Source organism: Drosophila sechellia, chromosome 2L (genome assembly GCF_004382195.2).
Source record: "Drosophila sechellia strain sech25 chromosome 2L, ASM438219v1, whole genome shotgun sequence".
Lineage (NCBI taxonomy): Eukaryota > Metazoa > Arthropoda > Insecta > Diptera > Drosophilidae > Drosophila > Drosophila sechellia.
This window is the reverse complement of record NC_045949.1, coordinates 22,691,982-22,717,543: the sequence shown is the minus strand read 5'-3', so window position 1 is coordinate 22,717,543 and position 25,562 is coordinate 22,691,982.

Here is a 25,562-nt window from a genome sequence, read left to right as displayed (position 1 = left end):
CGTTCCAAGCAGAAACGCGCAATTACTAGAAATGTCTTTACATTTAAAAGATCTGCGACATATAAATTATGAAGTTCCGTTATTCCAGCGTTGAACCAGAGACTTCTCTCCTGGCCGGTAGCGGTGATTGGACGTCTTGCGTCAGAGTCTGATTATGGGGTTCCGTTATTCCAGCGTTGATCCAGAGACTTCTCTCCTGGCCGGTAGCGGTGGTTGGACGTCTTGCGTCAGAGTCTTCTCCTGAAGATTACGTTGGAGGGCTTGACTTCGCCCCCTTAGGTGTATTGACTAGCCTTGTGGCGTAGCAATTTAGATAATTAATACAATTGTTTATTACGGCTTCAAGCCGCAGCACGTTCTGGTTTATTCGAATGCAAAACTGAGACTAAAGAGATAACAAAACGTACAGCTAAGTTTACCCTAACGGCAAATGCATCGCGCCAACCAGACGAGTCGGCAAAGCCGACTCAGCATTCCCTGCAGCGCGAAGCAACACTCCGAACAAGAAGTGTCAGCCTTCCGTTGCCGGACGTTCTTTGCGCAGAGCGCTGAACTCAATTCTGGCGCGTCAGCATTCTATACATAGAGCTACTTAGTTGCTATGAATTATTATGTTAATAATAAAAAATACCTCCTCCGACTTTATGGTGAGACTTCACCTCTTTCCCTAGAAAAACGGTAATGCTTGTTGATTGTGTACGTAACTTCGGAGGATAGGATCTCTGACTTTAACCCAATCTCTGTAAACACAATTAAATTGGATGAAAAATAGAATTTAGTTAGCTTGGTACGAAAACCTTTTCCATTTCGATGGAAATAACATCGCTAGATGTTGGTTTTTGGAGTAAGAAAGATTTATTTATTTAGCTTGGACAGTGATCATTAAAGGTGAATAGTCTATAGCGCAAGAAAACTTAAACTTGTCTACCTGTGTGCTATTTTTTCTTGTATATAGGACAATATACAAATACTTGATCACGGAAAAGCCGGGACGCGTTTTTGGCGTATCACCACCAAGAGGGTAGACAGAACTCTGAACTGCATGTTGTATATATTGACCCAATTTTGTGTGACTGAGGTAAATTGGGACAGTAAACTATTTCTGAAAGATTAAAGTTTTGGTTGTGAAACCAGCGCAGAATAATCGGAATTTCTATCAGTCCCAATAAAAATATAATACCGCACCGAGATAAGAAATCGGATCGTGATCACTCTAAGCGGAATGACACCAGAGCGAACGGTTAGCTTAAATATACCGTTATTTGTGTGACTGCAAAATAATCGATACAAAAACTTAACCGTGGCGTTGAATTCGATCGTTATTAACCATACGAACTAGCGGGGCAAATCTTCGTCCTCCTTTATCGGTATGATGGCTAGGACGAGCCCAAGGAGGGCTTAGGTCAGTGTTCCTCAGGTCCGGAAGGAGGGTGGCTCGCTTAGCCATGGCGATGCTGGCCTGAGACTCGCATGATGTTGCTTCTTATGCGGTGCAGTACATTCTTAGTATCGTACCACAGCACGCAACTGCTGATGGGCACAGCGTGCGCTTGTTTTACGGTGTCCACCGGTCTTGCTGCCTGGAGTTCCATTCTTGAAATCGATATCGACTTTATCGGAGCATATTTCGTATTAAAACACATGAAACATGCTTTCACGTCACCATCACTATGTTGCCCTCCAGTAGGCAACTGCTGCGAACGTCGACTAGCTCCGCAAAGATGTGCATCCCTCATCAACATTTTCGCAGTAACCTTGTAGTAGCTGAAGAATCCGGGTCAAAGGTTGACATAACGGGGCTCAGGAATCAGGAATCTGCTGAATTTAAAGTCATCCATCGTCGGCTGCTAGTACATGCCTGGCATTTTCTTATCGGTATCAGTTCACTCAACATAGCTTCCTTCTCATCTGCGAGGCCATCGACAGTCAGTCAGATAGCTTTTACGTGATCCGTGGAGCATGGCGAACAAGCTGATGCATACAGATCTGGGTCTCGCTGGCTGTCCCCGTTTACCCAAAGGATCCTCTGGGCGCAACTATTCCCGTGATGTATAAACACCTGATGAAACAGCTCCTTAATAGCAAGCGGAGGCAATCACTAGACCTTATCACTAGCTGGAGTGCTTCCTTGACGGAGTAATTTATAATTTCCTTGTATGTCGTAGCAAAACTCATTTTTTGTTTAATGTGTGAAGTTGACCTCCGTCTGCATCTACGCAGCTTAGATTTAGATTTGGGTTTGCCCTTTCGTCATTGCTACACTCATCATTCCGATACAGTCTTATCCTCCTCCCTCTCAGCATCTTGGCTCACTCTGGCTTATATCTTTTGGTTGACGTAACTCATTTCACCTGCGCCCAGCACCCTGTCTTCCATTGACCCCTACATGCATGCAGTGTCCTGTTGCGGTCGTTTATTTGATCTCTCCGTGGCCCACCGTGGCGGCTGGGTGTGTTCGTCGTGCAGAAGGTAGTGATGTCCTCTCTGACATCCATAAACATTGCAGCTTCCTTTCCTACAGAGCACATAATATAGATCCGATGTTTCTTTGCAAAGTTAATTAGAGCAGTTAAAGAAGTATGTGTGTAGAAGTAGAAGTGTAGAAGAAGTATACACTCTGTACAGTCCTTAACCGGATGCTGCCCTTCACATATTTGCTCGGGTCGGCCAGCCTCGGAATCCGGTTTACAAATCGGTGTACTTTCACGGCCAACGCGTTAGGGAAAACCTCCACGTCTGCCGAGGAAAACTATGCGCAAATGCCGGAGTACTCGCAGGTGTCAGCTACACAGGCGGCTTAAGTAATGCGCATAAGCCCGATTCCACATAGGCGGCACAGTCGCGGCTAGCACCGCTAAGAAACTCTATGAAAATGCGCGGAGTACTTCCTCCGTCTGCGTGTCTTTTTTGAAAGCGTCCTGCTTTAGTGTGAGCGTCGCTCGCTTTTTGGTTTTCTAAAAATCCCTCTGATCGATTTCGTTGCGCGAATTTATATTTTTGGTATGCCCAAATGGAACACTTAATAATATCTACCAGAGACAGCTAAAAAATTTATGGAAAAAGTAGTTAAGGAAACACTAAGAAGGCAGCAATTGTTGATTTTAACATCAATACAGATCTTGAATAAATTTCGTACGTTTATCGGTGTACATGAATTCGAGGAAGAGTATATAAAAACGTTTGACTTATATTTAAGTCCGTTGGTTCACTACTCGAAACTCGAGAGAGCCAATGTATTATCAATTTATTTTACGCAGCGTCTGTACGCGTGATCATATTTAATTCATTTAATATTTCATATATCTAATTTCATTTAATAAACTTATATTTGATCAATCTCATTGCCTCACCACTCCTAAATTCCTCCTTACAGTTCAGAAGTGGGATGATCATGAGGAAAGACAGACAGTAGCGAAGGCGTTGGCAAAGAATAACGGAACTTAGTTACGATTGAAACAAATGTACGTAGATGCAAAGCGTTGTATCTATCAGTGTGTTGATACGAATATATATGTATGTATGTATAACGAGATTTGCTCACAACTGGATCACAAATTTTATTAGTTCGCAAATTGCTGCGACAAATGTAACGCAAGGTGCACAGGCGGCTGCAGCCAACGTAATACCTGTACCACCGAGTCCAACAGATTAAATCGAACACACTAGCACCATTACACGACATACATTGGTCGAGGAAATCGCTAATACCCTGCCAGAGTATGATCCAACGGATGAGAATGGTATCTCTGTGGATCAATTTATTGATCGCATTAATCGAGTGATAGATGCCTATCATTGGGACGAAAAACTTCTCTTGCTTGCCATTTATACTGGACTAAAGGGCGCTGCCAGAATGTGGCTAGATGCGTCTCCAGTTTTACACACCACCTGGAGCGAATTTTGGAATGCTATTAGAGATAAGTTCGGTTCGACACCCGACGAAGCCGAGATTCACTACATAATGTCAAATGCTGTTCGCCGACAGAAGGAAACTATCAAGGAGTACTGATTTCGCATGTCAGCCCTTGGAAATCGTTACAATTTAAGCGAGTCTGCTATTACTCGATATGCCCGAACTGGGTTAAAGCAACGAGAGCTACAACAGAGCATTGTGACCACATAATTTGCAACGATAAAACAGATGCGTGACGTCATTGACGAGTATTTTGTCAACCGAGGTAGGCTTCAACTGCCAAAATACGATCCAGTATCGAAGAACGCTGAACCGAAATCTAAACAACACGAGTCTGCAACAACAAACGATAAATTAAAATGCTTTAATTGCGGCAAACCAGGTCATCGAACAAATGCCCACAACCACCGAAACGACACCGATGTACTACGTGTAATAAAGTTTTTTTTTTTTTTTTTTTTTTTTTTTTTTTTTATGCTAATTCTATTTATTAAGGTATCAAAAGGAATCGTTCAGTAATTCCTCTGAACTTAACCTAATGTGTGATAAAGATAAATGAGACCAAGTGGTATCTTAATTATAAAGTACAAAAGAAAGAAAAATCTAGTCTAGTTATCAATTACTTAATATGTAATGTGTTATATTATCCTCCGGGTAAGGAGATCGCAGGGATCAGCTAGGATAGTTGCTAGTCGGTTCGGGTGGGCCATGAGCCTGTCGGCATAACGGCTGCTATGGAAATTAATCTGATCCCCAAGAAGGGTAACTTTCAGATCTCTTTCGATAACCATGTTCGTCACGTACCAGGGGAGCCCAGATGCGTGACGTGCAGCTCTCGACTGGACCACACGGAGCCTATTAAGCTGGGATTTGGCGGCAGTTCCCCACACCTGGATGGCATAACTCCACGTTGGAGAGAGAATAGCTTTGATTAAAAGAGCCTTAGAGCTCATTTGAAGTTTGCTGGAGTGGAAGAGCCAGTCGAGCTTTTTTAGCTTCGCCAGTGACTTAGATTTGACCGATGTGATGTGGGCCCTCCAGGTCAGTCTCGGATCTGTGCAGGTTCCGGGTCGCAGGGAAAAAGTTACACAGGCTGACTTTGAGGAGTTAATGGCCACATTCCATTTGGCAGTCCATTTTTCGATTGCATGCAGCCATTCCTGGACTGCGTAGGAGGCAGTTTGCAATGAAGGATGAGACGCCAGCATGGCAGTGTCATCGGCGTAAGTGGCCAGGAGTCGCTGAGCCGGGGGGACTTCGGTGTTGTTTGCGGGAGATGGCATGTCAGCAGTGTAGAGGGTGTATAGGAAGGGCCCAAGAACACTTCCCTGTGGAACTCCTGCGTGAATCTCTTCCAGGCTGGATCGAGCATCACGCACTGCAACGTCAAACGTCCGATAAGAGATGAACGATCTCAGGATGGCATAGTAGGGAGCAGGAAGGAGAGCTTTCATCTCGTATAGAAGGCCCTCATGCCACACCTTGTCAAACGCTTGCTTCACGTCTAGAAAGACGCCGACCGTGTAGAGTTTGTGCTCGAAGCCATGCGTAACCTGGTTGACCAGTCGATGTATTTGTTCAGGGCAGCCGTGGGACTTCCTGAAACCAAATTGGTGTGAAGGTATGTGGTACGTGTAATAAAGTACACCCCAACAACGGTAACTGCGTTAAACCCGAAGCGAGTACACGACGCCTTGGGGCAACGAATCAAGATAAGTGTTTCTACAAAACCAGCATCGTCCAATCGAAACCATATACTGCGTTTATTGACACAGGTAGCCAAGCTAGCATGGTTCGTGAGACTGTAGCACAACAACTCGACGCCAAACGATGCAAGTGTGCAATGCAAATTCATGGTATTTGTGGTGGAGTACGCATTCTAAACGAAGCCATCATCATCGATAATACTGTAACCGAAGCACTGATTTATATAGCCGAAGACAAAATCGAACAGCAAGATTTTCTTATCGGCCAGGATATCCTTGTTAACCCAAATCTTACGCTGAAGTTTGAGAACGGAATGATGACTTTTGAGAGCAAACGAGCAACACAGCAAGTATCTCACTTCAAGAAAATTACTAATCTTCTTTCTAATATCGACAGCAATGACGATAAGACACGCATGCAGAACTTACTAGAAGATTATGCCAATGTCTTTTCCTCTGGCCCTAAAGGAATTGGAAAAACTAATGTGGTCGAAGCTGAAATTGAAGTAGAAGATAAACAAGCAGTGGCCCAAGCGCCATACCGAATTCCTGAACCTAAGCGTGACGTTGTGAACGCTATGATTGACGAGCTCCTCCAACACGATATTATTGCCAAATCAACATCTGAGTATGCGAGCCCAGTAGTTTTGATTAAAAAGAAGAACGGAGGCGATCGACTGTGTGTTGACTACCGACGTCTGAACAAGTTGATCAAGAAAGAAAACTTTCCTGTGCCAAACATTGAAGAACGTTTACAAGAAGCGTTTTATCTACGTTTTATTTAAACAGGGGATATTATCAGATCGTAGTATCACCTGAGAGTCGCAAATTTACCGCATTCATTACAACCGACGGATTGTATGAATTCAAACGAATGCCATTTTGGGTTAAAGAACGCACCGGCGGCTTTTAATCGATTGATGGCTGAGATACAGAAACGTGTCCGAAGGGGAGATATGCTGCATTATATGGACGACATATTAATTGGCAGCCATTCGTTTACCGAGATGTATAAGAAACTTCAACGTATACTGCAAGTGCTACGAGAATTTGGCCTCACCCTGAACGTTGACAAGTGCTAATTGTACAAGCAGACAATTTCATTCTTGGGGCACCAGCAAAAGGAACATGATCAGTTAAAGCCAGTAGCCTGCCTATTATAGCCGATCGACGACATACAGCGAAATGTTCCACAGCTACGAGCTAGAAGCTTTGGCTGTTGTCGAGTCACTGGAACGTTTCAAGTATAATGTCTATGGGAAACAAATTCGAGTCATCACTGATTGTAATGCGTTAAGAACGACGATGGAGAAACGAGAGCTGATACCTCGAATTGCCAGATGGTGGCTACGCATCCAAGAATTCGATATTGAGATACTGCATCGCTCAGGTACACGTATGGAACACGTCGATGCCTTAAGCCGAGCACCATATGAAGATTCGCGTGAAATGAAAGAAGCTGACCTAAAGATATTCAAGTCCGTCATTGATCAAGCCGATTGGTTCTTTGCTGTACAATTGCAGGACGAGAAAATAAAACGAATTGCTAGCAAAATGATCGCTAAGAAGATCACTGAGAACGATGAGTATGTCCTTGAACTTGGTCGCTTATATCGCAGACATAACAACAAGCACCTTTGGGTTGTACCCAAGCAGTTACGCTATCGCATTCTTGTAGAATGTCACGACAACGCAGGACATATGAGCACCGACAAAACAATCAGCCGAATTATAAATCAACTCTGGTTCCCCCGTATGCTAAATTATGTTAAAGGATACATTAATTTATGCGTAGGTTGTTCCCTGTATAAGCAACGAGGAGGTCGCCAAGAGGGTCAATACCATTACGATAACATCAAGCCAGTACCGTTCGCTACGGTACACATCGATCATCTAGGACCTTTTCCTGGTAATCGTTGATGCATTTACAAAGTTTACGATCATACGATTAAAAGCACCGCAACCCGACACGTTATTGAAATTCTCCGAGATGTTTGCAGCTACGTTGGAATGACTGAAAGAATCGTGACCGATCGAGGAACTGCTTTTACGTCAAAAGATTTCGAAAGATTCTGTCGAGGACATAATGTCAAGCATGTACTTAATGCGGTTCGCACCCCGCGAGCAAATGGACATGCCGAACGCACTATACGCATAATCCTATCCATGCTATTGCCTACTGTTGAGAATGAGAAGCGCTGGGATGAGAAACTGTACCAAATCCAGTGGAGCATTAACACGATGACCAACAAGACTACTAATCGTTCTCCATTTCAGCTATTATATTGTTATGAGCCACGAGACACGTGGAAGAACTCCGTAGTACAAGCGTTCTAACAGTTCGTCGACCTTGGCGTTGATCTCCACTTGCATTTTAGGGTTTTTCGGGTATTACCGCGGCTTGACTGGTTGATCGTCCTTCATTGTTATTCGGCGCACTGCCACGGTTGATGTTCCCTTTACGCTTTCTAAACTGGTCAGGATCAGCAGTTGCATCCGAACGATCCTCTCCCCGAGTCCTATGTTGACTTCGATCATCGATGTGACTTCTTCATATCTTCCATCTGCCATTCATACTTCTCTCCTCGTAGGTAAGACCTCTCCTGCCGTCTGCAACTTGTCCGCCAGCTCCTCGCTAAAAGTGCCGGGTTCGGCACAAAACCCTATCGTTTTTGTTCCTCGGATGGCCTGCAGTGTCATCCTGGCACCTCCTGCACACCGCGTTCTGTTCTCCCGTTGGGAAGTCTCGCTGGTGGTGGCCTGTGAGTCCGTTCTATATCAAATCGTTCCCTTTGGGTGTCCAGCTCTTCGAACTCGTCGGCCAGTGCCATCAGATTATCCAAGTGTCGGGCGTATGAACATGCGTAAGGCTGGAGTGCTGTTCTCCCTTATTCTTGACAGCGTCTCCTTCTGCGACATTCCTAAGGGCCGCATCAGGATCTGCATGTCCACCATGTAGTCCTTGAAGTTCTCGCCATGTCGCTCCTTTCTCTGCCTGTCCTGGTCCGCCAGCCTCATCATGAAGCCTCTAGGCAGAAAAAATTCCCGGAAGCCGGTATTAGGACGCTCGACCTGGGACCACCTGTACCGACCACTGACTCCACTGACCCTTTCGAACACGCCAGGTTCTTCTCTTCTCTTCCGAAGGTACTTCTGCCGGCTGAAACGGGTTCGGGGCAGGGTGTACCTTTGCTGACCACTGTTTCCACTGACCCTTTCAGACACGCCAGGATCTTCTCTTTTACTCCCAGGATCACTCTTCCCTTGCAGCGCTCGTCCTTCACTGCCTGCGGGCCACTTGCTGCCCGACTCTTCCACTGTTTATTCCTTCGTTACTTGTCCGCGCGTTCTCACTTCCGAACTCCTTCTTTCACGTTCCGTCTCACTATTTCCACTCACGCGAGTTACCAAATTTCCTTAGGTCGACACGGTGGGAGGCTACGATGGGCGTCCATACACTTATACTTCTTCTATTTATTCTTCTTATATTTAATTGTATAGATGATTTATTTATGCGATAAAGTAAACGATCGACTGTTTCTTAGTTGGTAACGTTGGGCCTGCCATTAATTTATTCCTTCTATTTTCTTTTCTGGTTATAGTTTGATTTGGGGTAACCGGGAGTTTGCCTGGTCTACTTGTTCCTTAATTTTAGGGTAAAGGTCTTCACGAAATGTATTTGTTGCAGATTTATTTTTAATTTCAAGTATAACGACTGTTTTCTGTTACTTTGTGTCCACTTCTTTCGTTTTGCATATTATTAGAACACGCATTCTCCACCTCGCAAACGCCGGGCGAATAACTGTTTCTGACGAACGTAGTCTGGTCGCGGGCGGGAGCGAGAGAGAGAGTGATATTCCCGTTAAGAATGGGACTATCAAGGAATTCACAAAAATGCCATAATGTGTGTTGGTATTAGTGTGTGTGTGGAGTGAAGTAAGTCTCCAAAGTGTGTTTGTATTGTGCATAGACTTGGGTTCTACGCATTATTGCAACGTTTGTTCTGCACATTAAGTTTTGATGCCTCGCTCCCGAATTAAACGCGTCAGAAAACGTTACGCCGAAAAAGAAGTGCAAAACTCACAAAGAGACCCAAAAAACTCAAATGCTGTCGTATTGCCAAAGTTTAATCCTGAACGCACAGGCTCAGACGCTCAATTCTGGTGATCAACGGTGGACTACATATTGTCCGAAAATTAACTGGGCGGCAGCGCTCTTGTGATGACCCTCAGCAAGTCGCTGGAAGGGAGTGCATCTCATTGGCTGTCTCAGACGTGCTTTTCTGGCATAACAGAGACATTAGCTGCAGCAGTTATGAATCTGCCAAATGGATGCCCTAAGGAATGTGCTTGTCATTATACGGAAGCCGAATGGTTACTTCGCTTATGGCCAGGTGGAAGTCGCTGAGTGTAGAACAAATTGCAGTATCCGTTGCGCTGGCGCATGCTGCTGGAATTGACAAGCGTTTGAGGCGTTTAGTTTTTACCACCAATATCGACCCTCGGAACGAATTGCAACAAGAACTTAAAGCTTATTCGTTTGATGCTAGATCGAGCCAGCATCCCAACAATACAGCGGCGCCGCCAGGAAAACGAGATAAGCTCTATTCTCACATCAGGTGTCAGAATTGCGGAAAAACTGGCCACAAAAAGGCGGAATGTCGCTCGAAAACAGTGGCAGTCTATACCCAGCAACCCGGCAAACAACACTCTGGTTACATGAAAGGAAAAGACCGGCCTACTGTGACCGGCTAAAAGTGCGGAAAAGATGGACATGTTTCTACTGTGTGTCCTGATCGTCAGAAGCGTTTGTCAGTTAACAAAACCAACATTTTAAAAGAAGTCAACATCTGTACCGTCCTTGAGCCCGTTGGAACTTTATTCCAATCTGGTGAGTCGTTCCAATTCTGTTTCGATTCCGGAGCTGAATGCTCACTCATCAAAGAAGCCGCCTCGCAGAGACTGTCTGGAACTAGAATAAGCGGCGTAGTCATTTTAAAAGGTACTGGTAGTAATACGGTTTGTAGCACTTTACAGATACTGGCAAATGTTGTGATTGGTGAACGTTCATTTGCAATATTGTTTCATGTAGTGTTAGACGATTACATCAAGTATGACGCTCTGATTGGTCGAGATATTTTGAGCCAGGGAATCGGCGTGACAATTACATCAAAGGCTCTTACTATGTTTAACGAAAAATCTATATTACCCATTGAAGATTCTGAACGCAATACTGATTTGGCTAATGTTGACACCGATGGATCATGGATCTGATAGAGACCAATTGTTATCAATATTGCAAGAGTATTCGGGTTCATTTGTTACCGGAATTCCACAAAGCCGTGTGAATACAGGACAGCTAGAAATTCGCTTGATCGACCAAAATAAGACGGTTCAAAGACGCCCGTATAGGTTGAGTGTACAGGAAAAGGCAAAAGTTCGGCATCTAATTCAACAGCTGTTAGAATAAAACATTATAAGACCTAGTTACTCCCCCTTTGCGAGCCCTATGTTGCTTGTTCGAAAAAAAAATGGTACAGACCGCCTCTGTGTGGATTATAGGGAGCTTAATGCAAATACAGTATCCGAGAAATATCCATTGCCGCTTATTTCAGATCAGATCGCTAGGCTGAGTGGTGCCAGGTTTTTCAGTTGTATAGACATGGCAAGCGGGTTTTACCAGATCCCAATTCACCCGAATTCAATTGAGCGGACGTCGTTCGTCACCCCAGAAGGCCAATTCGAATATTTGACTATGCCATTCGGACTCAAAAATGCCCCCGCTGTGTTTCAAAGAACCATTAATCGAGCCTTAGGTTATCTTACCCACACATACGCAATTGTCTAAATGGATTACGTAATGATAGTTGCACATACAAAGGAAGAGGCGCTTGAGAGGCTGCGAGTAGTATTGCAAACACTTACTCAAGCAGGATTTTCAATTGCATTACTTGCAGGTTGTCAAAGCCTCCGTCTGGCAAAATACAAGCCGAACTGCATTCCGTTCCTAAGATTGACTTCCCATATCATACAGTTCATCGTAAACAACGAAAATACTGTCGATATTGAAAAAGTTAGAGAAATAGCATAACGTAACATAAAGATTCCACAAGAACAAAGCTACTGTTGTAAGAAACGAGGTTGGTGATCATGTCCTACTCAAAAATGAAAAGCGGCACCAGACCAAACTAGATCCTAAGTTTAGAGGTGCATTTGTGGTGGCCGAGGTACTACCAGGAGATAGATATAAGCTCAAAGCATTAAACAATAATCGAACTTATAAATACTCTCATGAATTTTTGCGAAGTATGCCTGAGAAGGGGATTACCACAGAATTAGAAGATGAAGGCGATATTTTGTTGCACCGAATTAAAAAGAAGCCTCGAGTTATCGATACTCTCATGAATTTTTGCGAAGTATGCCTGAGAAGGGGATTACCACAGAATTAGAAGATGAAGGCGAAGAAAAAGACGATGTGGATCAAGCTAGTGAGGGCTGTGATATGGATGAAGCCAGTGAGGGCTGGGATCTTGAAATTGATTAAGATTTTGTAAACCTTCGGATCGATTCGGGAGACGACTTTCTCTTCAGATGGGTCCCCGAGTTAATGTGGTTCGCCATTTCATTGCAGATTAGTTCGAATCCCGGAAACGATTGTTGGAGCTGGTTAGTTGGCCGGCTTATAGACTGCGTCAACCGCGTGCCATGTATGTTGGCCGGTTAGTCGAGTTGTAAGCTGGGAGATAGGCTAATAAGAGTATAGACTGGCCGGTTTGATGAACCGCGCGAGTTACCACTTTCAGTGTTCCCCTGCAGACTTCCCGTACTACGCCTATGCCATCAACCGGGACTCTGAGCAGCACCAACACACACAACTTACAGAATGCCTGTGTGACCGGTCATCGCCAAGTGACACGACGGTGTATTTTGACGTTTCACAAACGGCCACACTGAGTGACACGTCGACGTCGTCAATTCATTCGCTTTGTTCACTTCAACCAACGAAGACATGTTTAATTAGAACAGTTTAAACATTCCATAACCAATACTACTATGAAACATAGTTACCCTAACCCACGACCGGTAACTCGCGCTAGTAAAAGAAAGTAATGTAATGAATTAAGAATGTAAACGCTCTCAGAAAAGCAATATGATTTTGGTATGTTCTGAATAAAAGTTGTTGGTAATCCGGATCTCATGGCTTAAAATTAAATGATAAGCTAAGAAATGAAACTTGGAAGAAATGTGTTAAGTTGCTTAAAGAATAAACAGATAAAATAATAATGAAGTAAATGCATTAAAAAGAAAATGCGTTTTGAATTATTAACCCACGAGGACGTGTGCAAGGTCAGGAAGGTCGTGTCGCAGATTTATTTTTAATTTCAAGTATAACGACCGTTTTCTGTTACTTTGTGTCCACTTCTTTCGTTTTGTATATTCTTAGAACACTCATTCTCCACCTCGCAACAGCGTGGCAAATAACTGTTTCTGCCGATCGTAGTCTGGTCGCGGGCGGGAGCGAGAGCGAGACAGTGATATTCCCGTTAAGAATGGGACTATCAAGGAATTCACCAAAATGCCATAATGTGTGTTGGTATTAGTGTGTGTGTGGAGTGAAGTAAGTCTCCAAAGTGTGTTTGTATTGTGCATAGACTTGGGTTCTACGCATTATTGCAACGTTTGTTCTGCACATTAAGTTTTGATGCCTCGCTCCCGAATTAAGCGCGTCAGAAAACGTTACGCCGACGCGGTAGAGAGTGATGCCGAGTATAAAAGTGATTTAGATCCGACATATTTAATTTAGTCAAATAGTCATGATAGTTATCAAATTTAATATTTTTATTAAAAAGATGGGTCTTCCTAAGAAAAGTTTGAATGGAGTTAATTTAGTAGCAGAATGGACTGCGTTATTATAAGTGATTAATGTTTCTGATAAAATTTCTTCGTGATTACATTCGAGCCTTTCTTTTGACTTTCGATCTGTAATGATTCTATAGATTTCGGTCAGTGTGGAATGCAACCGTTCGACTGGAGCATTGCTTAAAGATTGCTGGAACGAAGTAGTGTGTAAATCTATATTATATTGTGAAGAAAAACTTTTGAAAAGGTTAGATTGAAATTGAAATTGGCACCTTGGTCGCAAATGATTTTTTTTGGTATGCCAAAACTTTGAATAAATTGCAAAATAGCCTGGATGGGATGGTATAGCCTGCCGCAAATTTCGGGAACTTATCTATTATTGTAACCACGTATCGGCCGTTAATAGTATACAAGTCCGTGTGTACTATATTTAATGGTCTATCCGGGGATTCTGTTTTTTGATAGGCTTGCTTAGGTGGGTTTCTGTCATATTTCAAGGTTTTGCATACATTACAGTTTTGAATTATCTGTTTTATTTTTTCATTCATGTTTGGGAAATAGAACTCTCTTTTGAGTTTTAGTGTCACTTCATCCGCCCCTCTATGACTTTTCTGCTTGTTTGTCGATGCCTATCAGGTCTGTTAAAAATATCTTGCATTTAACAAGTTTATAAGTGTTAGTGTGGGCAAAATATCGTGAGTATGCTTTCTGAATTAAATTAAATATTCTGCCTGTTGTATATACTGCGCAGATTTTGTTGGGTTTTAGAAGAACTTTTAATATTTTATCTATGCTTTCTAAGTTAAACTCTGGGTTTATGATTGTTCGTCGTACTTTATTTTTAAAGGGACTCGGAGTTCGGCCCTTCTCCAAGGATCAATTGAAGTCTGAAGTCATAAAGTGGTTTCTCTGAGATATGAATATTGTCGTTTGGTTGTTCTGAATGAAAGGTAAAATCCGCTGTGCCTTCCAATGTTTCAATGTCATTACAGTTAATTTCTCATTTATTCTGCTTAACGCATCTGCAACGACAATTTCAAACAATTTCAAATTCATATTCTAGTAGCTTTAGTCTCCAGCGGACAAGTTTACTGCCTGGCTCTTTAAAATTCATTAACCAAATCAGGGGTCGATGGTCCGTAACAATTTTGAATTTTTTACCAAATAGATATGGTCTACAATATTTAATTGCCAAATAATCGCCAGCATTTCTTTCTCTACTGTACTATAATTCTGCTCGGTATCGTTCAAAGTTTTGCTGGCGAAGGATACAGGTTTATCGCTTCCCAAACTGCCTTGAGACAGTACCGCACCCAATGCTACATTGCTATCGTCCGTAGTCAGAATAAATTGTTTAAAAAAGTCTGGATATTGTAGGATAGGATCATTACATAGAAGAGTTTTGCATATTTCGAATGTATCGACGAAATTTTGGTCAATTTTAACTGCTTTCTTTCCTTTCAATTGTGCTGTTAAGGGCTTGGTTATCCTTGCGAAAACACGAATAAACTTTTTGTAGTATTCTAGCAATCCTAAAAATGATTTAATATCTTTCCTTGTTTTGGGGAGTGTAAAATTTTTTATTGCTGTTAATTTGTTTGGGTTAGGCTTAACGTCATCAGCTGATATGACATGTCCAAGATATTCGATTTCTTTTCTTAAAAATTCTGATTTTTTAACTGGCGGCTTGAGGTTTGTAGACTGTAGTTTGCAAAAAATCTTATGTATGTAGGTCTTGCATATGCTCTTGCAGCAAAGATGAGAAAATTATAATATCGTCTAAATATATTAAACAACATTTGCCAATTAATTCCCTAAACACATTATGCATCACTCGCTGAAATGTTTCTGGAGCGTTCGTTAACCCGAAGGGCATTCTGGCCAATTCGTAATGGCCACATTCCGCGGAAAAAGCTGTTTTTGCCATGTCTCTGCAGCCATTTTGATTTGATAATAGCCACTAGCCAAATCTAAAACGGAGAAATAAGTGGCCTTTCCTAATTTATCTAGAACATCCGTAATAACCTGCATAGGATATCTATCTTTAACTGTTTTTTCATTTAGTTTTCTGAAAGCCACCACTAATCTCTACTCTTTTTTTAAGTTTTTATCCTGCTTTTTAGGGACCAACCAAACCGGTGCGCTCCATGGTGAATAGCTATCTCTAATAATATTCATGTCCAATAACTTTCTTATTTGGTTTTGAAATTCTATTCTTTCGCAGTGTCCATACCCGAATGGCTTGGTGTATATGGGGATGTCATCCGTGGTTGGGATGGTTTTCAACCTAATTAAACAGGCTTGTCTTGATTTCTGTAATCGTTTCAAAAAGCTTAGTAACTGACCAATTTTGAAGAGATAAAGAATGCAATTCGTACAGTAACGTAGACTCGTCGCGCTTGTCGGAAAATGTATTTATCAGGGTTTGTTTGATGTCGTGCCACACAAGTGGAGTACCGGACGATAATAGCGCTTAATTTGGCTTACCCTCAATCTTGTTACGAATAGCTCTTAATAGCATTTTGCCATATGAAGTCATCTCCGTATCCTTTATTTTTATCAATATCTCCTCAACGTTTACTATAAATTCCTTGAGTGCCTTAAGGTTACCCTCATATACTGGAAGAAACTTAATGGCATCCGGTATACGAAGGGAATTGAATATATCTTGAGGTGTGGTTACCGAAGTGGAATCGGTTGTGAGGGATCCCGAGTCGGATGTTATATCGTCCGTTGACAAGTCAGGGTCTAGTCTAGTCATATTTCTGGTTAATATTTGTTTTGTTTTATTTAATTGACACATTTTTCTTAAATTGTGTATTGTGTAGTTTATATTTAGTAGATTTATATATAGGATATGTTTTTAATTGCTTAAATATATATTTTTGCTTTTAATACAAATTTATAAAAGACTAACTTAATATACATATTTGCAAGATAAATTTTAAGTCAAATTATTAATTATTTTATGGAAATGTAGGTGTCTGTTAAAGAAATAAAAAAATGATAGTATAGTTGAATTGTTGTGTTTGTTTTATTTTTTTTTGTAATGTTGCCTTATTGCAACCGCCTTATTGCGTTTTATTTTCTTTTGTTTTGAATGTTGCCTTATTGCAACCGCCTTAAAGCGTTTTGTTTTCTTTTGTTTTGAGTATTGCCTTATTGCGTCTCCAGATAGGTTATACATTGAATACGTGCTCAAAGCGACGTGCAAGTTTTGCTTACACACGCACACCTACAGTCCAAGCGATCAGCAGCGCAGTCCAACATACCCCATCTTGCTCTTTTTTCTGTATGCGTACATATGTATGTACTAAGTTGTAAGTGTACTGGCATTGTCTGATGGCAATTCAAACACGATCACACATGCTCGAGCGAGTACAACTTCGGTCTGAAACACGTGCCTCAACACAGGCGAACTGGTTGCATCCAGCCGACCACACAAGTTCGAACGCACACTCACACAATTGCACCGTAACTAACTGCAAGCTTCATGACGCCACTTATATACACATTAATTTTTTTCTTTTTTTTTATTAATTCCCCCTTTTTTTATCCATTTCTCTAATTTCATATATTTACGTGTGTATACGCACTACGCTTCTTGCCCCACTTAAATACATTGTACATTTGAATTACACATATACACACATATATTTCTTTTCTTTATTTTTCTTGTATACACATACGTGTATAGTATGTTCATATGTAATATGCACAATTTATATTTTAATTTCTTTGTTCGCTTACTTTTTGATTATTATACTCGTGGTTCCCTCCTTCCAATGGATGTGGAGTACAAGCCGACTGCGCCAGTTACCAAATTGCCTTAGGTCGACACGGTGGGCGTCCATACACTTATCTATGTACATATGTATCCTTATCCTCAGGGATCCCGTTACTTCCCTTTTTCCGCAAGGAACGCTCGTGTACTATTGTACCGTTAATTCACGATGCGTCCTCTTTGTGCACGCACCGTTTCCGTTCGACCTCTTCGCCCTTGGCCAGCTGGAGTCCAAGGTCCAGAGCGGTACCGTTAGTTCACGGTGCTTCTTCTTTGTGCATTCACCGTTACCGTTCGACCTCTTCGTCCTTGACCACTCCCCTACACGAGATTTGTGGGCAGTTTTAAGGCTTCTCACATCTCCCCCTTTCTTCGGAAGTTTCGAAAAAGCTTGATGATCCCGGCGGTCCTCCGCTTGGGTGTCTCCTCGTATAGGCATATCGATATCGATTATCGCAGCGCCCCTATCCCAATTCTTCTTTTAACGTGTTTCGGAGTAGAGCAGCTCAATGAAAGGTAAGTTTTTCGGTTTTATGCGTACCGCCATATTGACGAATTCTCCTTTCTAGCTCCACCTATACATGTGTGGCTCTCCCTGGCCCCGGATGCCCACTTGCGCCTGCAGCAGCCCCGCGTCGTTTGCTGGCCCGCGCTGCGGATGACACCCGCACCAATTTTTTTTTCAGTGTTGTGCCAGTGTCCGTTTATGAAAACCAGGACGTACCTTGTTTCTTGCCTTTCGGCGTTTTATTCGGACCTTGAGGCGATAGCGCTGCCCACCAAGCTCGAACAGCTTGGCCCAGTGCACCTTTCGCTTCCGCGCCAACCTCGGCCACCCGGAGCGGCCAGTCTCCCACCGGCACTTCCCTCCACCGCTGATCGGCCAGCGACGCCTGCCTGCGGGGGCATGGCCGCGGCGGCAGTTGCCGCGCCTCCGGGCACGACGTATGCCGCGGCAGCTTTGGTGGCGGCGGCGCCTCACCTGGCGCGGGCAAGCTCCACTCCCTCTTCTCCGGGTTCGCTTCTCCCGGGCTCTCCTCCCTCGCGTTCGCCTCCTTCGGGTTCTCCTCCGGCCTCTTACCTTTTGCTCGGGCGCGTGGCCGCGGATCGCGTAACTCATGGCCCGCCGGCTTCCAGCCGATCGCTTTTGCCTCCTCCGAAACACGCATCCTCGGCTTCCATCGGTGCGGGCCACGTCCACGTCACCGACTGTTGGTGCCACAGGCGCCCTCGCATCTCGATCGTGCGGACCGCCTGGCCGACGTGTGCCTGCGGAATCTCCCATGCCTGTTGTCTATCACACCGTGGCCACTCCCCTTCCTGGGGTGGTTGTGTCGGTGTGCGGGTGTGCGGCCGTCGCGTTGACGGAATGCTCGTCGGCCGTGACGGTGACGTCAGCGGCGCCTGCGCCGGCGTTAGCCGCGGTGACTGCGTCGGCGGCGTAGACGCCAGCGGCAACGGCGGCTGCGACGGCGGTGGTGGTTGAGTGGACGGCGGCGTCAGCGCCAGGAGCTCGGATCGGAATCCCTACTCCATATCGCCCCGGACTGTTCCCCGACGCTGGTCTCTCGTACCCCCCGTTCGTTAATAATGCGTGCTGCCATGATGATCTCGAAATTGAAAAGACGGACTCGAGCCGCGACGAAACCTCGGTTTTTTCCTCTGCTCCGTGGGAGCGTACCGGTAACGGAGCTTTTCCCGTCCGCATACTCGCCTCCCACGGAATTGGCAGATGTGTGTACGTGTCAACCGTTAACGGTTCTTGGCGTACCCTCCCTGTCCCGCTCTCGCGTTCCAACGGGCCTGTGTGTGTGTGTATGGGTGACTTCTGTTTCCTGTGATCATAACTTTGGGCCACTATCTGGCCACTATCCACTCTCGAACAGCCTTTCGCAGCGTCTCAGTGGTCGCCCTCCTCATAGGAACGATCTCGGTACTTTTTGAGAATCTGTCCACCAGAACCAACAGCATCGAATTTCCGTTTTTCGACCGGAACATTTTCCTGTTTCGACATTTTTCCGGCCGCCTGTAGCTGGCTGGGATTGTACTTCATACAGCTGTCGCAACTTCGCACATACTTTCTTATGTCTCGATGCATTCCCGGCCAAAGATAACGAGCTGCAATCCTGGCAATCCTGTCTTGCGACTTCCCAAGTGCCCCGCATTTGGCATGTTGTGGTTTTCGGTTATGACGCGTTGCCTCTGCCCGATCGGTACACACATAATCCATGATGCTACATCCTCGTTGCCCGCCCGTGTGTCGGTACAGCTTGCCGTCCTCCTCCAAATAGTCTGGAAATTTCTGCGGCTTCTGCCTGACTTATCTTCGCATATCCTCCATCCACCTGCATCCCTGCAGCTCTTTTGATTATTCGTCGTCCTTCACGCTCACTCTTCGGCTCGTCTTCTGCAGAGGTTGTCTCAGCCTGGCCTTGACGGCCTCGAATGCGGCTTGGTGGGCGTCTTCCCATTCCCACTTTGCCTGCTTCTTTAGGAGCGCATTCAAAGGCTGTACCAGCGTCGCAAAATCGGACACGAAGCGTCTGTACCACAATGCAACTCCCAAGTACTGCTTCAGCTCTTTTACGTTTCCTGACGGCTTCAGCTGCGCTATTGCCGCTACCTTGTCATGATCCGTTCCAATACCTTGATATGTCACGCGGTGACCCTAGTATTGTAGCTCCTTCCTGAAGAACTTGCACTTATCCGCATTTACTTTCAGGTTCGCCACCCGTAGCCTCTGGAACACCTCCTTCAAGTTGCGCATGTGTTCCTGCAGCGTCCGTCCGATCACTATAATATCGTCCTGATATGCGAAGGCGAGCGGCATCATTTCAGGCCCTGTAACTTGAAACGTTGCCAACGCCGAGTGCAGTAAAATGGCATCACTTTCCATTGGAACAGGCCCTTTCCTGGGACCGTAAACGCCGTATACAGTATCCGTCCTTTAAGTCTAGACTGCTTATATACTTTGCCTCCCTTAACTGGTCCAGGATGTAATTTATCATCGGCATTGGGTACGCGTCCTTCACGGACCTTGCGTTTATCTGCCGGAAATCCACGCACAACCTCCATTGCCCTGTTTTCTTTCTCACCATCACTATCGGTGAGCTGTACGGGCTTCTAGACGGCTCGATACATCCAGCAAAAATTTATCGGCCGGTTCCTGCTTGTGCCGGGTTCGGCACACAACCCCACCACACCGGGTATGATTTTCGCCTATCGTTGTTGTTCCTCAGCGGGCCTGCGGTATCGTCCTGGCACCTCCTGCACACCGCTTTCTGTTCTCCCGTTGGGAAGTCTCGCTGTTGGCGGGCCCTGTGAGTCCGTTGTAGATCAAATCGTTCCCTTGGGTGTCAAGCTCTTCGAACTCGTCGGCCAGTGCCATCAGAGTATCCAAGTGTCGGGCGTATGAACATGCGTAAGGATGGAGTGCTGCTCTCCCTTATTCTTGACAGCGTCTCCTTCTGCGACATTCCTAAGGGGCGCATCAGGGTCTGCATGTCCACCATGTAGCCCTTGAAGATCTCGCCATGTCGCTGCTTTCTCTGCCTGACCTGGTCCTCCAGCTTCGTCATGAAGCCTCTAGGCAGGAAAAATTCCTGGAAGCTTTGTATGAACTCAACCCATGTCTCCCAGACCTTTTTCTTGGCATAAACCACTTCAAGTCCCTGTCCGTTAGTAGTTCTGGCATCGCTCTTGGGATCTGGTTAATGTCGAGTCCATACGTCATTGCGTCGTAACGAAAACTCCATTCTCGCGCCTGTTTTGCTGCGGTGCAACAGGTCCTTGTCGTTTCCTTCGAAGGACCACCTGCCGGTCGGTATGGGCTTAGAATGTTATGGGGCAGGGTGAATCGTCCACGGGCGAGGCAACGGTCGACCTGGGACTACCTGTACCGACCACTGACTCCACTGACCCTTTCGAACATGCCAGGTTCTTGTCTTCTCTTCCGAAGGTCCTTCTGCCGGCTGGAACGGGTTTGGCCTGGGACCACCTTTGCTGACCACTGTTTCCACTGACCCTTTCAGACACGCCAGGATCTTCTCTTCTACTCCCAGGATCACTCTTCCCTTGCAGCGCTCGTCCTTCACTGCCTGCGGGCCACTTGCTGCCCGACGCTTCCACTGTTTATTCCGTCGTTACTTGTCCGCGCGTTCTCACTCCCGAACTCCTTCTTTCACGTTCCGTCTCAGTACTTCCTCTCACGCGAGTTATAGATGGGCCGTAGCTCCACGTGGACGGTTGGTTAAATTATATGTTTTAATTCCGAACACAGATTAGGTAACAAATGAATATGACTTTTTATTTTATTTGAAAATTACATTTAAGGTGTAGAGTTAATGTTCCGGTTTTAGGTGTGTCACTTCGTACCATCAAAATGCGAGTGACAATGCGTCGCAAAAACTTCTTTTGCCTAACGTCGAAACTGCGCTAGACATCGGCTACAACGCCTCGCTATAACGGTCCTTTCAAAGCTACAAATGTAAACTGACCAATAAACGCACAATTAGAGGCTGATGCAACATTATCGTTATGGTAAAATCTATTCCTAGAATGTTAGAGACCATGTATGCTCAAAGTATGTGTATGTGTATGTGTATGAGCTTATTTTATAATATGTGTTTATTCATGTAGGTGGACTACTGAGTTGTTGTTGTTGTGGCCCTTGATGCCGTTGTCATTCAGCGGAATCTGGACGATTTCAGGGGAGTGGGGAATGTGTAGTGGTAACTCCTCCCCCCCCCCCCAAGACTGAAGAGAGGGCCATAACGAAGGAATGGCGTGATCGAGTATGACTGGTGATGAGGCCGGAATGAAGATTGTCATTCTTTGTTATTGCAAAGGTATGATTCCCGCGGAGAGAAAAAGAATACACTTCAACATGCGTATGGTACTTTAAGGTGTGTTCCATTCTATCGTGAAGCTCCGTATTTGTCTTCCATAATCCTTGTCGAATTTGGAACCAGCTTCTGACAGATTGTTGAGTAAGTTTGGTAGCTCCGGGGTCATGATGTTGACGATGTCTTCATGGTTAGATGTATTGAAGATGGCTTTTTGCAAGTCTCACATATTTACATGATGAATTCTATTATATTCTTCCTTAAATTACAATGTTTGTGTGTTTTTACTCGCTATAAAGTTATACAGTTTGCTGTAACAATAATTTGTGTGTTATTAATATGTACGGAATGAATTAATTTGTTAACTGATAAATGTCTAATGTAAACATAAGTATTTTAATAGAGAAAAAAAAATTTAATCATTATTTGTATTGTGTTTAGGGAAATTAAGTTGTAAACATTTTCTTATTTTGATTTCATGAGATTTTTTTTTGTATTTATATATAAACTTAGGAATTATTTTTAGTTTCGCACTAATAAGGTTTCTGCAATTTTATTTAAGCGTAACATAGTCAAATCTATATTAGAGTTTATTTTAATCGTACATTCCAAAGTTTTTTTCTTGTTATTTACATTATATATTTCTTTAGCAATTTGAGTTTTCTTGATTTACTATCCAATGTTATGAACCTTGTTGTTTTGAACTAGTTCACATACTTTAGGGTATATTGTTTTTGGAATTCGTTCAATTTTTTTAGATAGTCATGCTCATCGTCAAATTTAATGGTTTGCTGGAATACATGTGTAAGTTAACACAATCACCAAACAGAAGAAATATAGTCGTAAGCCTCAAGTGTTTAGATCGAGCTTTACCTATAAGAAACGGTACCTTGTTAAGCTTTAGAGATAAGAACTCTTGCTATACTTAAGTCAGTCGATTTTGGGAGATTAGAAGCGTCGGTCATCGCCACGTACATACAATTCGTCTCATTAAGTGCAGACCGCACAAACCCTGTTATAATTATAAACTTACACTAATAAATATATTGAAAATACACAAAACGATAATTGGCGCCCAAACGGATATAAAACCTACGATAACTGAATAATTATAAATAAATAACAAAAGGAGGATCCGGAGACAAAACCATCGGCATTGGATAATCAACTCTAACCAAAAAAATAAAATTTCCTGATTACATCAAATATAATAAGATAATAATTACATAAAATATAATAATAAATATAATTACTAAGACCATCTACCTTAAAATTGTTTGTTAAGCACTATTATTATATTGTAAGTATAACGCTTATTGAACGAATTAAAAATATCAATACCTTTTTATTACACAACTTATGCAAAGAGTATTGATAATAAAAATACATGAGTGACAGTGATAACTTTTTAGACAATCTCGTGTCAAGCTTAGATAAATGGTCAGCGCACCAGGCAAGTAGGCAAAACAGTGCAAAAAATAATAAGTCATCAGATAATTGGTGGTCGAAAACAAATACAACTAGCGAAATGGAATTTGAAGCTCAGTTAAAAGCGATCGTAGAGAGTGCTGTTGCCGGCGCGCTCGCAGTCCAAAAACAATCATTTGAAAATCAATTGCAGGAGATGAATGAGCGAATCGGGAAATTAACAGTGAACACCCCAGAGGTGGAAACTTATGTAGATGCTGAAACTAGACCAGGTGTTTTCTGTAACGAGCCTCTAGATATAGTTAAATCTCTGCCAGATTTTGAGGGCAAAAGTGAAACATATGTGTCGTGGAGAAAAGCGGCTCATGTCGCTTTTAAAGTTTTTGAAGACTACGAAGGAAGTTCAACATTTTACCAAGCTCTTGGTATTATGCGAAATAAAATAAAAGGTCCAGCGAATACAGTATTGGCTTCTTTTAATACTCCGTTACATTTCAAAGCAATGATCAGCCGTCTTGATTTCACATATTCTGACAAAAGGCCGATCTACCTAATCGAGCAAGAGCTATCAACTTTGCGACAGGGAGACATGACTCTTACTGAATTCTACGATGAAGTCGAGAAAAAACTGACCCTACTTACCAACAAGACAATAATGACATTTGATAGTGCTTTGGCGATGTCAGTGAATGAAAAGTACAGGGCGGACGCGTTACGTGTATTTGTAACCGGAGCTAAGAAATCGTTGAGCGACATTCTTTTTGCAAAAGGTCCAAAAGATTTACCAACTGCTCTCGCTTTAGCGCAAGAGGTCGAGTCGAACCATGAGCGTTACCAATTCGCCCTTATTTATTCTAAAAATATTGGAGACAGGGGTCAGAAAACCGAACAAAAGCACAGCGATAGGGATAGAAATTCAATAATGTCCATTCAATAAAACCCATATTTTAGCAAGCGCCAGGTGCATACTTATGATAACCAGGAAAGACAAGATCCAGTCCAGTTAACAAATCCTGATGTATCCATGCGATCTAGAAGAACTGGAAATTTTGGACAAGCTCCATTTCAGGGAAATATTTGGCCATCCCAACAACAAAATTCATTTCAAACACAAAATCAATTCGCATCGCAACCCCAACAGCAAAACACAAGTCAGGCTCAGGGACATGTTGGGTATGCGCAAGCATCAAAAAGACCAACGAGTGGCAGTGCAAGGTTTACAGGGCCAAAACAGCAGAGGATCAACCACTTACCTCATGAGAAAGGTCAATGGGAGGAAGACACAGACGGTTATCAAAAGGAGGCAGAAGCGGAGGTTGTTGATTATGAGGACGAACTAGTGAATTACGATCATGTTCATTTTTTAGCCACAAATCCCTGCTACCGTACATAGAAAGAGAGATAGCAGGGAGAACCATAAAACTTTTGATTGACACCGGGGCTTCGAAAAATTACATACAGCCCCTCCCTGAATTAAAAAACATAATGCCGGTACAAAATAAATTCACGGTAAAATCTCTTCATAGTTGCAACACCGTCAAACAGAAATGCTTTATTAAGCTATTTAACACATCTGTTCAATTCTTTATTCTTCCAAGTCTCTCTAGTTTTGACGCAATAATAGGACTTGACCTTTTGAAACAGGGAAATGCAATGCTAGATTTTAAGAACAAAACGTTGAATATCAACAATGAAATGGAATCTATTCAGTTTTTGAGATGTGACAGCGTAAATTTCACCAACATAGAGAATATAGTGGTTCCAAATCAGATATCTAATAAATTCCATACAATGCTCCGAAACCGATTGGCCGCCTTTGCGGAACCGGAAGAAGCACTGCCGTATAATACCAACATTGTTGCTACAATACGTACTCAGGATGACTATCCGATTTACTCAAAACTCTATCCGTACCCCATGGGCGTATCAGATTTTGTGAATAAGGAGACAAATGCTTTGTTAAAGGACGGAATTATCAGGCCCTCGTCGTCACCTTACAACAATCCGGTTTGGGTAGTCGATAAAAAA